Source organism: Canis lupus, chromosome 1 (assembly GCF_011100685.1).
Source record: "Canis lupus familiaris isolate Mischka breed German Shepherd chromosome 1, alternate assembly UU_Cfam_GSD_1.0, whole genome shotgun sequence".
NCBI classification, from domain to species: Eukaryota; Metazoa; Chordata; class Mammalia; order Carnivora; family Canidae; genus Canis; species Canis lupus.
The window spans coordinates 49,459,750-49,471,919 of record NC_049222.1 but is presented as its reverse complement, the minus strand read 5'-3'; the positions used below and the strand labels follow the sequence as shown (position 1 = coordinate 49,471,919).

General features: G+C 43.8%; 1 long non-coding RNA gene across 1 annotated transcript; it reads right to left on the bottom strand.

Moving 5' to 3' along the window:
- Positions 1-3,870: 3,870 nt before the first annotated feature.
- LOC111090685 lies at positions 3,871-12,149 on the bottom strand. Its single transcript, XR_005353090.1, has 3 exons — positions 11,838-12,149; positions 5,798-5,869; positions 3,871-4,939 (listed from the first exon to the last, which is right to left on the bottom strand). It is a non-coding gene; the product is annotated as an uncharacterized LOC111090685 (long non-coding RNA).
- Between the last annotated feature and the right edge of the window lie 21 nt (positions 12,150-12,170).

Genomic DNA, 12,170 nt, shown 5'->3' with positions numbered 1-12,170 from the left:
ACAGGCACAGACAAAACATGCCCTCTCTCCCCCCAAAAAAGCCTGCTCCCTATAACCAAAGGACCAGGGAAGAGGCAGCCCAGCAAGAGAGAAAATCTTGGGACAGTGACCACTCTCTCCAGCCAACATCTCCACCCCTACCCCACGGGTTACTGATCAAAAGCATGGGTGAGCCAGGATGTGGTTCATTGGGGAGACAACACCTGGCCAGGAGCATCTCACAACCCAGGCACTCCAGAGTTATTTGTTACCCTTTTCAACAAATGGCAACACAGGAAGTGCTTTATAGTACTCTGGGAAAGAGCACCACCTTGTGATGAAATAAAAGGAAACAATCTAAAGGCTGTGCCTCTAAGCCCTTGATCAAATCCAAGTCAACGTAGACTCTTAGAGGCTGACTCCCCAGCAGGTGGTGCACAGTCTGGAGAAGCCCAATGTTCCAGAACAAAGCTGGGCTCATCCCTCCAGAGGAGGGAAAATTCTATATGACATGTGTCACACCCTGAGGGATTCAGGGTATCTGAGGTCCTGGGTTTCTGGACAGGAAAAGGCATATTGGGAAAGTTATAGAAAGAAAGGGAGAAGGAAAATGATGCACTTAGCTGAATGTTTTACATACATTGTGTCATTAGTTCTCACAAGCGGACTTCCAGGGAAGTGAGATCCTGTATTAGTCCCCTTTGGCAGACGGCTGAGGCCCAGAGAGGTTCAGTAACAGTACCGATAAGAAGAGCTAAAGCCTAGGGCACCTGGGTGGCTCAGTCGGTGAAGCACCTAACTTTGGCTCAAATCATGGTCCCAGGTTCCTGGGATAGAGCCCCACGTCTGGCTCCCTGCTGCTCAGTGGGGAGCCTGCTTCTCCTCCTTCTACTACTCCTCCCTGCTCGCTCTCCCTCCCTCCCTCCCTCCCTCTCTCTCTCTCTCTCTCTCTCAAATAAATAAGTAAATAAAATCTTTAAAAAAGGAGAGAGAGAGAGAGAGAGAGAGAGCGCCTCAACTTAGATAAAGTTAAGCTGATTACTCCCTTAAACATACACAACAGGCTTCCCTCAGGAATATATGCCAAAAGAGAAACCTTTGGCAAAGTAAAGGTACAACTACTGCAGAGAATGTGACTTTAAACTATGTTTACTCTCCTCAGCCTGATATTATAAAAGTAAGGGTCCCTCTTTGGGACATCCTTTTTTATGCCTGTAGACCCTTGAGCTGAAGAACAAGACCCCTGTCATTAGGAGAAAGTTTAGGCACAGTGGAGGGGATTTGGTTCTCATTCCTTAGAAAATAAGTGCCTAATATAGCCAAACTGTCCAATAAGTCTGAGTAGTGCTTCTGCCCCAGAGAGAGGAACAGCCAGATGATAATGAGGGCAGATTTGGGTAGGAGGCAGTCTGAAAGCAGCTGCAGTGGCCACAGGGTCTTTCTTAAGAAGGACAACCAAGCTGTATAAGGCCATATCCAGAAGGCACGGAAAACATAGGTGTGTTTAGGCAGACAAATGTTTCCAGAGGTCCATTCTCTGAGCAGGGCTCAGCAGTGAGGGTCCTACGGGTAGAAGGTGATCTTAGAGCTGTAGCAGCACTGCTCATTATAATCCAAGTGGGAGCCCAAGCAGGAGCCCAGATGCAGAGACGGGGATCCAGGCCCTAGAAGAAGGGACTGGCAAGGGCCAGGACATGTTCGTGGGCCTCAGACATTGAAAATGGGGAATGAGTAAAATATACAGAATAAATCACAGCAGATAAATGTTCTTGTTTTGTATAGGAATCTTACTATAAGGCATTATAAAGATAATAAATATTTAATAAGTTTTTAAAGATTTTATTTAATTACTTGAGAGAGAGAGAACAGAGCAAGAGGGAGAAACAGGCTCCCTACTGAGCAGGGAGCCCAACTCAGGGCTTGATCCCAGGACCCTGAGATCATGACCTGAATCAAAGCCAGACACTTAACTGACTAAGCTGCCCAGACACTCTTATTTAATAGATTTTTAAAGCATAAACCGTGGTGTGGCTTTGGCCTAGGTATTTTTCCCAAACCCCCTGTATATGTGGCTTCAGCCTTGGCCTTTGGAAAGCTGGAAACAAGTGCTCACTTAGTTGTCATTTAGACCATCCCTAGCCTTGTGCTAGACAAGAGATTGTGTAACAGCTTCAGTTACTGTCATATTCAACTGGGGCGACAACATCACTCATGGGATCAAGGCGCACTGTTCAGATGATTTTCAATAGATAAATATAGCATGTAGTAAACATCTTCTTGGATTTTGTGTTCACTGAAATTCTATCAGTTGCATAAATGTATATTCATTACACAAAAACTTTTTTACAAATTTTAAGATTTTATTCATTTATTCATGAGAGACAGAGAGAGAGGCAGAGACAAAGGCAGAAGGAGAAGCAGACTCCCCGTGGGGACCCTGATATGGGATTCAATCCCAGGACCCCGGAATCATGACCTGAACCAAAGGTAAATGCTCAACCACTGAGCCACCCAGGTGCCCTCACAAAAACTTTAAAAGAGCTGAATACATCTTTTCTGCTTAATATCATTCAAATCCTTATAAGTATTTATTGACTCAAAAGAATATCATGGTCTTCCTAAAGTTATCTACATAATATTTAACATTCTCATTAACTTTAAACTATCTTCAAATGTATTTAGCTTTTTAGGTTTTTTTTTAAGGTGTTCTTAATAATTACTTTTGCACAGGGGTGCTTGGGTGGCTCAGTCGGTTAAGTGTTTGACTTTGGCTCATGACCTTTGTTCATGATCTGAGGGTCCTGGGATGGAGCACCATGTAGGACACCATGCTGGGTGGGGAGTCTTCTTCTCCCTCTCCCTCTGCCCATCCCTGGTCATGCTCTCTCTCTCTCAGATAAATAAAATTGTTAAAAAATGACTTTTATACATAAAATTCATTATTAAAATGAACCTTCCCAATACCCAATACCATCAAGTATTACAAGATTTGACACTTGCAATAATAAGGACACACATATACATTCACTGACAATGACAGTTATTAGGAGGCACAGCAGTAACCTCAGAAGTAATATAGCAGTTGACATACTAAGAAATTGTTATATCAAATATTTAAAATTAAGTTAAATACTGTTGTATTTTCCTTTGATGCCAGAGAAGAAATTACCACAGCTGAGGTGGGGCATGGGTAAGAGAAGAAATTAAAAGTACACTTACTATGATGAACACTGAGTAGTGCATAGAAGAAAATTAAAATAGAAAAAATTAGGGGTGCCTGGGTGTCTAACGTCTGCCTTCAGCTCAGGTCATGATCCTGGGGTCCTAGGATCAAACTCTGCATTGGGCTCCCTGCTCAGTGGGAAGCTTGCCTCTCCCTCTCCTTCTGCCACTCCCCCCTTGCTTGTGTCCTCTCTCTCTCTCTATCTTTTTTTTTTTTATTTTTTTTTTTTTTTTTTTTTATGATAGTCACGGACAGAGAGAGAGAGGCAGAGACACAGGCAGAGGGAGAAGCAGGCTCCATGAACCGGGAGCCCGATGTGGGATTCGATCCTGGGTCTCCAGGATTGTGCCCTGGGCCAAAGGCAGGCGCCAAACCGCTGCGCCACCCAGGGATCCCTCTCTCTCTGTCTTTAATAAATAAATAAAATCTTAAAAAAAATAAAAATAGAAAATTGGTTAAATTCAAACTACTGCTAAATATTTTATTTTTTATTTTTTATTTTTTTAGAGAGGGAAGGGGAGGGGCAATAGGAGGGGCAGAGGGACAGAATCTCAAGTAGACTCCCCACTGAGCATGGAGGCCCCCCTCCCCTGCCACCTTAGTCCAGGCTTGATCTCTCTTTTTTTTTTTTAATAAGATTTTTATTTATTTATTCATAGAGATGCAAAGAGAGAGAAATAGAGAGAGAAGCAGGCTCCATGCAGAGAGCCCAACGTGGGACGATCCAGGGTCTCCAGGATCACGCCCTGGGCTGCAGGCGGCGCTAAACCGCTGTGTCACTGAGGCTGCCCAGGCTTGATCTCTCACAACACTGAGATCATGACCTGAGCTGAAATCCAGAGTCAGGCACTTAATTGAGCAACTAGGCACCTCAACTTTTCTAAAAGAATTTCAAGAAACATTTGAAAACAATTCAGAATGCCATAACATGTCTTGAGGAAACTAAGTTGTAACTTTTCACACTATTTTCTAGATTTAAAGTCATATTTCTGATTAGAGGTGGGTGCCCCTGGACAAGGTGGTGGTATGGGAATAGGCTCGCCTCTAAAATCTACTGAAAGAACCCATGGGATAAACTCATGAAATCTGAAGTGCTACTCAAAGATGAGAAATCTGAGACAATTTCTGGTAAATATAGTCTTTTTTTCTTTTCTTTTTTAATTGAGAGAGTAGTGGGGAGGGCCTGAGGTAGAGGGAGAGAGAGAATCCTCAAGTGGACTCCCCACACAGGGCTCGATCCCAGGACCCTGAGATCATGATCTGGGCAGAAACCAAGAGTTGAACGCTTAGCTAACTGAACCACCCAGATGCCCCTCTAGTAGACGTAGTCTTGATGTGTCACTGTCACATTGGGTAGCAATGACCTGTGGGAGGTGATGGTATAATGACTCCACTGTGTCATTACATTGGAAGCTGAACTCGGTTTTTTCTTTGCTCTTGGACCAAAATGCTGGTTCCAGGACCTTTTTTTTAAAAAAATGTAGGTGATTTAAAAAATCATATAATCACTTTAAGTTGAAACACAAGCTCAGTCTTAAATGCCTGGTCCTATGTAGAAATCTCTGACGTGGACTAAAAGTTGAGACTTGTCCTTTAGTGCAGGCTTCTAGCCAGCAGCCTGCAGTGGGAGAAGGAGGCAGTAACTTGTTGGCTCTTCCAGTTTTGGGCCTTCCTGCCTAGTTCTGCTCCTCCTTTCTTAGCATGCTAACCTTGTTTTCCAACTTTCCAGGGATTGAGCTGCAAGAGAGAGGAGGTGTGGGGTTATGGTTCATGTTAGTGGTGTGGGGAGGGAGGGGCTTGTGGGGGAATCTTCCTTGACTACTATTGTCTTGTCTGGCTATTTTGATACTGACTGTTGTGGTTTTGGAGACCACCTGTCACTGAGGATTTCTCGGCCTGAACTTAGTCAAAAAGCTAAGAGACTGCATTGTGTTCCAGGGAAGCATAAGAAAAAAAAAATCTCTGCTTTATACTGAACCTGAAAGAAAAGTAGGCCAGCAGAAAGTCAAATTTTAACAAAAATAGATGTTATGTCCAAAGACCAGTTATTTAAACACAACTTCCAAAGTGCGAACCAAGGGATATTTGTTCTTTATTTAGCATTAAGAGACATCTTATTCCATGTGGTCAAAAAAGTTGGAGTCAGAAAAAAATGTCACGTACTTAATCTTAAGCACTGCATTGTAACTTAAAACATGCAAATGCATATCCATTCAATACTTTTCAGATGAAGAACCAGAAAATTGTTGAAGCTTCCCATGACCACACTAATAATGCATTGTCTATGTTTGCAGTTCTCCAGAGTGGAATGGGAACTTGAAGACACCTGCAAAGTAACCTGATCTTTTCACTGTTCAGTGATCTTCCCAATCTTCTATTATTTGCTTTAAGCACATCTAATCAAACAGTGATTATTTTTAGTGGCTCACCTTTATCGAAACCTTAGAAAGTATTCATTAAAATAACTTCCTTTCTCACATCTTATCAATTTACATAGTACTTGATTAAATCACATAATTTCAATAACTGGTCAATAAATAAAACTAGGCATAAATCTGTTTGGGGAACATATACAAACTCTTGGTAGGCATCCACCTCAGCTGTTGGGGCCAGAGTGAGTGGTCTGGCTCTGAGCATTCAGGCACTATGGGCATCTGTCACTATGCCCTACAAAGAAATGGAAATATGACTGTTAATCTGGAAAGCTGTTGAGGTGGCTATGTATAAAAGCTTCTACTATATTTATTCTGCCTGAAACAGCATGGTATGATAGAAAAGCATGGGCTTCTCGACTAGCCTTCCATGGTCTGGCATCCTTTGTTGACTAACTCACTTGGTTTGACATTTTTGTAATAGTTTTAGCTCTACGACAGTGGTCCTCAATTGGAGATGATTTGGCCCCCAGGGGACATTTGACAAAGTTTGAGACATTTTTGGTTGTCAAAACTGGAGGTGGGTGAGTGCTACTGGCATCTAATGGGTGGTGGCAGGGGGGTGGATAAATATCCTATAATACTCAGGGCAACTCCCGTAACAAAGTCATTGGTCCAAAATGTCAACAGTGCCGGGTTGAGAGACCCTGCTCTCTGAGTTCTGGCCTCAACCCCAGACTCCAGTGTTTGGATGGCCTTCCATCAACACTCTCAGATGCCACTATCCTTTCTGAGTGACAGGCTCCCCAGGTCTGGGACAAAGCTCCTGGGGATAAGGACCATGGCTGGTTCTATACACAACTCCTAACAAACTTAGCATCCAGACAATAGTAGGTATATTATTGTTTAAATAATAACAGAAGAAGGTTAAAGCACCAGTTGAAATTCTTTCCCATGCACTCTCCAACTCCAAGTAATGGAGTCAGCTGCTATCAAAAGCAGGATTATGAATTCCCTAAAGCCTGGATCAGAGGTGGAAAAGCTTATGTTGTGGACAGGCTGTGCAGGTTTGGCAGCTTTTTCCACTGGGAAATACAGAAGGGTGATTGAAAGGAAGAGCTGTTCTGGGTTTTAACCGAGTGTTGGGCTTGATCCTTTCCGATTTTGCTCTCCACGTATGCCCTAGGAGAAAGGGGGTCATGTAACCTATGCACCCTGAACATCGGGGGTGAACTTGGACACTGGTACCCACTTTTTGTCAGGATATTTCTGAAGGTGGAAGGCACCAACCAGTCTTAAAGGGAGTATGGCAAGGAAGCATGTACCAGGCTGCCCTGGTGGCTACATGTTGATCAAAGGAACATTCACCCGGAAAAGGGACAGGGGAGCCAAACAGAGGCATGGCCGCACCTGGGCAGGGCAGGGGGTCTACCTGACAGAGAGCCAGGTGGGGGTGAAGCTGAGCCAGATATGTCACCTGTACAAAAATGCTTGGACATATTGTGGCCATTAAAATGAAGTTGAACCAGACCAAGATAGAACACACCTCTTCTCTCTCAGCCCCTGACTGGCTGGAACTGACACATGGGGTCAGATGACACCAAAGCAAGAGCCAGTTCACAAAGGCCATCCCTCCAGGATACAAAGTCTCCTTTCCCTTCCTGCAGGTGAGTGCCAGCAAGCCCTCTAAAGAAAGAGAGCAAGGAGGAGAGTGGAGCAGAGTGTAGTGGGGGAGTCCCAGGCCAGAAGAAGCTCCAGTGATTGTGATTATAAACTCAACAGTGGCTGACAGTTTAATAACCAGATTGGATTACGGAAAGCTGTGAACTGCTGTATTAGTTTGCTTGAGTTGTAAAGCAAAATACCATAGACTGTGTGGCTTATGCAACAGAAATCTATATTCTTACAGTTCTGGAGACTGGAAGTCTGAGATCAAGCTGTCAGCAGGCTTGATGTCTCCTCAAGTCTCTCTCCTTGGTTTGCAGAAGGTCACCTCTCAGCCTGTGTGTGACTTTATCTCTTCTTATAAGGACACCTGTCACACTGGTGTGAAACTGTCATTTTAATTTAAACACCTTTTAAAGGCCTTATCTCCAAATACAGGTACATTCTAAGGTACTAGGGGTTAGGCCTTCAACATACAAGTTTGTGGGAACACAATATAGTCCGTAACAACTGGATTAAGTACTAGGCTGGTCTGGGACAAAACTAAGAGATGTCTGCTCAAGGAAGAGTTGAATGTTCAGGGTCAATGTTGAGATTAGAGAGTTCTGGTTTATACATTGCTGAGAGGATACTCTTCAAACCCCATAAAAGAGTGATTGATCAGCTAGTCAACCAGAATATCTTGTACCAATATATAGCTGACTAGTTCCTTAAACTAAATTAATATTCTTAGGGTGAAAGCACTTCTAGGCTTATTTCACATGATTTCATTCTATTTCTCCACAAATGGGCCAGTGAAGATATAAGCTAGCACCAGAACAGGGGAATGTAGACCAGGATGGCTAGTGTTCTGGGACATGCCTGAGATGGATCCAAAGTTCATACTATTCCCAGTGGATCAAGTCCTGGCATGAACCTCTCTGTGGTGTATGAGGCCAAGCCTCCTGCACACCTACTCTGGTTCCTTGGTGTGGGGTGTAACCCCTGGCACACGCTGGCCAGGAGATGTAACCAGCCTGAGGTCATTGCCCTCAGGGATGTGAGTGTATTCATCTTGAATAGCTCTTGAGAATCATTCTTAGAACTGTGCCCATGAATTCAATTTTACTCCACAATAATCTTGGGGTATTAATAGACCAAGCCACTTCTCACACAGAATGCATTGGCCATGCTGGTTTTTTTTTTTTTTTTTTTTTTTCACCTAGGTGATGGTTAATTTTATGTGTCAGTTTGGAGGGTGTTTTTGAATGAAATTAACATTTAAATTGGTGAATTTGTGGTAAAGCAGATTGCCTTCCATAATGTGGGTGGGTCTCATTCAATCAGCTGAGCAAAAACTGACCTCCTCAAGCAGGAGGAAGTCTCCCTTAGATTGCCTTTGCACTGGATTCATACCATTGGCTGTCCTGAGTCTCTAGCCTGTCAGTTTACACTGTAGATTTTGGACTTGCCAGCCTCCATAATCCATGAGTCATTTCCTTTAATAAATACATCTCTTTATCTGTGTATATACAAATATCGATTCTGTTTCTTTTTCTTTTAAGATTTATTTATTTATGTTGGAGAGAGAGCGAGAGCACATGGTGGTGGGGGGGGGACAGGGAGAGGGAGAGAGAGAATCCCAAGCAGGCTCTGTGCTGAGCATGGATCCCAATGCCAGGCTCAATCTCATGACCCTGAGATTATGCATGACCTGAGCAGAAATCAAGAGTCGGGCACTTAACCAACTGAACCATGCAGTTGTCCCTCAATTCTGTTTCTTAATACATCTCTTTTTCTCCATATATACAAATCATATCAATTCTGTTTCTCGGGGCAACTCTAATACACATGGGAGTAGTTATGATGGTGGGTTATCCATTCCCCTTAAAGGATAGATATTGCATAGCCTTTATGGAGGGATCTGTTGGACTCTAAATATAGAGTGATCTTTCTTTTTACCCTCCTCCATTCTGGAGTCTCAGGTTTATGGCCCACAAGGCTGGGAAGAGTCAGGCGACCCAGTGCCAAAGGCAGCTCTAGGAAGCTGGGTTTTCACTGAGGCTAAGAAGCTAATGTGATTGAAGACACAACCCAGCATGAAAACAGAGGAGCAATATCAAGTTTCAGGTCCAAGAATTATGACTTGAATCATATGCAAAGGATGAGTCTGGAGATCAGTCAGGAGCTGAGAAGATAGGAACATGTCAGGAAGAGACATGGGAGGGGAGGGTTGCCTGGGTGGCTCAATTGGTTAAGCATCTGCCTTCAGCTCAGGTGGCATCTCCCTACTCAGTGGGTTGCCTGCTTCTCTGTCTCCCTCTGCCTGCTGCTCCCCTGCTTGTGCTTTTTCTCTGTCAATTAAACAAAAATAAACTCTTAAAAAAAAAGAAACATGGGGGAGTTTCAATACTTGAGCTATACACAAACAAGATAAGATTGAGCTCAATTTTATTGGTGCAAGGAATGTGGGAGAGGGAGTGGCAGCTGTTTAAAAGCACAGGGTTACGTCAGTGTTAACAGAGGAAGCACCCTACATTCAAAGCTCAGCTCTACTACCTACAAGCTGTGTGTGTGACCATGGGCAAGTCTACTGTCTTCATGCAAAGGAAGAATGATAAGCCACTGCAGAGAGATGTGTAAAATTAAGAGGTGATATAGAGCATTTGAGCTAGTACCTAGCACATATGAGGGGCTGCTCAGTAACACTGGTTCCCTTCTTCCTTTATAGATACAATTAACTCCCTATATGTCTTGTTCAATAAAACACTTTCATTATGAACCAAGCTCCCTCTTTCCTTTTCTGGTATTTAATGTGTTCTTTGAGTGTGCCTCATTTCTGAGTGGAATCTGCTGAGTGAATCCACCACAAAGAATCCTTAAAAGGGAGACAACTGGGGCCTAACTTTTTGTCCTCCCCTCTTCATGGGAAGGAGGTGAGATGGCTGGTGCTCTAGAAGCTATTGTGGATCATGAAGAAACTCTGAGGACAGAGGAGCCTGGGTCCTTGATAATTTCATGGCACTGTCATCCCAGCCTTGGACTACCTACTTCAGATCGCTTTTATGTGAGGGAATGAATATGCTCTTCTGTGTTTGAGACACTCAGTCACTAGAACATGAATGCAATTAATAACTGGCTCAAAAGGATTTCATCCCAACCCATATTTTGCCTCCTCCAGCCAATATGTTGGTTTAACTGTGTTAGGTCTGAAGATGGCTGTGAAGTGGCCTTGGGAAGTTTATGCAAGGGAAATGCACAATTATGATGCCAGATGTCGCAGATGAGACCCTGAGCTGGCTGGAAGACTTTGGGACAGACCCCAGTCAACTGCATTTAACTCTTGGGCCAATACTGAATGAGTACTTCATATAGTGGCTAGCAAAAAAGAAAAAGAGACCTGTTCATTGGGTGTGGCCAACAAAGAAGGTAAAAAATCTCCAAAAAAAAAAAAAAAAAAAAAAAAATCTCCTTAACTCCAGCATTCCCCAAATCCTTGGTCTCAATCCAGATACTCTCACAGTCGGGGTTGTCTTCTGGAGGGATGTAGCTGTTACAGATATGATGTTAGAGACACTTCTACCAGACTGTTACTGTCACTAACTCGCAATTGTTGCTTGTTCAAAAGGGTGTCTCCTGAGGGAGTCAATTTAAGTATTAAAATATCATCATCTGTACAAACTAGGAGTACATCCCATGCCGCCTAACTGGGCTCAATCTCCTTACAGTGATATTTTGTTCTCACTAGAATAAGCCTTTTTATCAGTGACTGATCTGCTGCTGAATTCTGTCATTTCATCCTTTAAAATGTCCTCCTTTTTTTTTTTTTCCAGTTCTCATATATAATACCCTAAAACTGGTTCTTAGGACCTCAGCTAGGATTCACACAACAGCTTTCTAACTAGCTTGCCCTTCACCATATCAATGACAGAGTACCTTGACTGAAAAACTACCTTGTCTCACTCAGTTCTGCTAAAATGCTTGATTTCCTGTAACCAACCTTTTGAGGCACATGTCTGACCTTTCCTCAACCTGATTTTCCTCCTTTACCCAGTCATACATTCTTGGTTAGTTTCCCAACTGTCAGCAAGCCCCAGCCCTCTGGCCGAGAAGCCAGCTCAGTGGTTCCCCTTAGCTATTCCCCAACCCAAATCCTAGTCATCCCTGGGGAGGGAAGGGGGTGGAGATGGGCGTGGAAGAGAGTAGCTGAAACTATTCAGCACCTACTCTCTACTTCCTCTTAAATTATTCTAATCAATAAGGACCCAACTCTGCCAATAATAGTGCAAGGCTCTCCTAACTTCTATACAGGGAGGATTCACACAGTTCAGGATTGTTCTTCTAATTGTTGGGAAAGCATTAGATGCAGCTCATTAGATGCTACTCATAAGACAGAGTAGCAAAGAATCCTCAGTTGTACTTTTAAATATTCTCCCGAGCTTTTGGTTTATGGAAGTCACTCAGAACAAACACTAGGTCCTGACTGGTAAGGCTTAGTGATCAAGAAAGTAGGAACTTTCATTTCTAGTCCAGTCTTTTACTTATTAACGGTGTGACCAAGGCAACCTGCTTTAACTTCAGTGAGCTCATTCGTGTGGTCTGGAATCAACGGTACCTACCCTAGGAGCGACGTAGAGATAAATGCATCTAAGCCCTGCAGCGTAGTCCCTGGCACAGCACTGTAGGCGTCCAGTAACACTATCATCAGGCCGCCGCGGGCCTGGCTCCTGTCCCAAGGTCAAATTCACTCGGAAAGAAAGGTCACTCCGCGCAGCGGTTGGAGAGGCACTGGCTCTTACACCTTACTCATGCCCAGGAGCCTGAGGCACCTCACTGGCACCCTGAGGAACCCAGGTTCCGGAGAGACCTCAGCAGCCCGCTAGGGCGCACCCCAGCGGCTCCGCGAAGCCGCAGCCTCCGCTCGTGGGAGGTCGCCCGACGCCGCGGCTGCC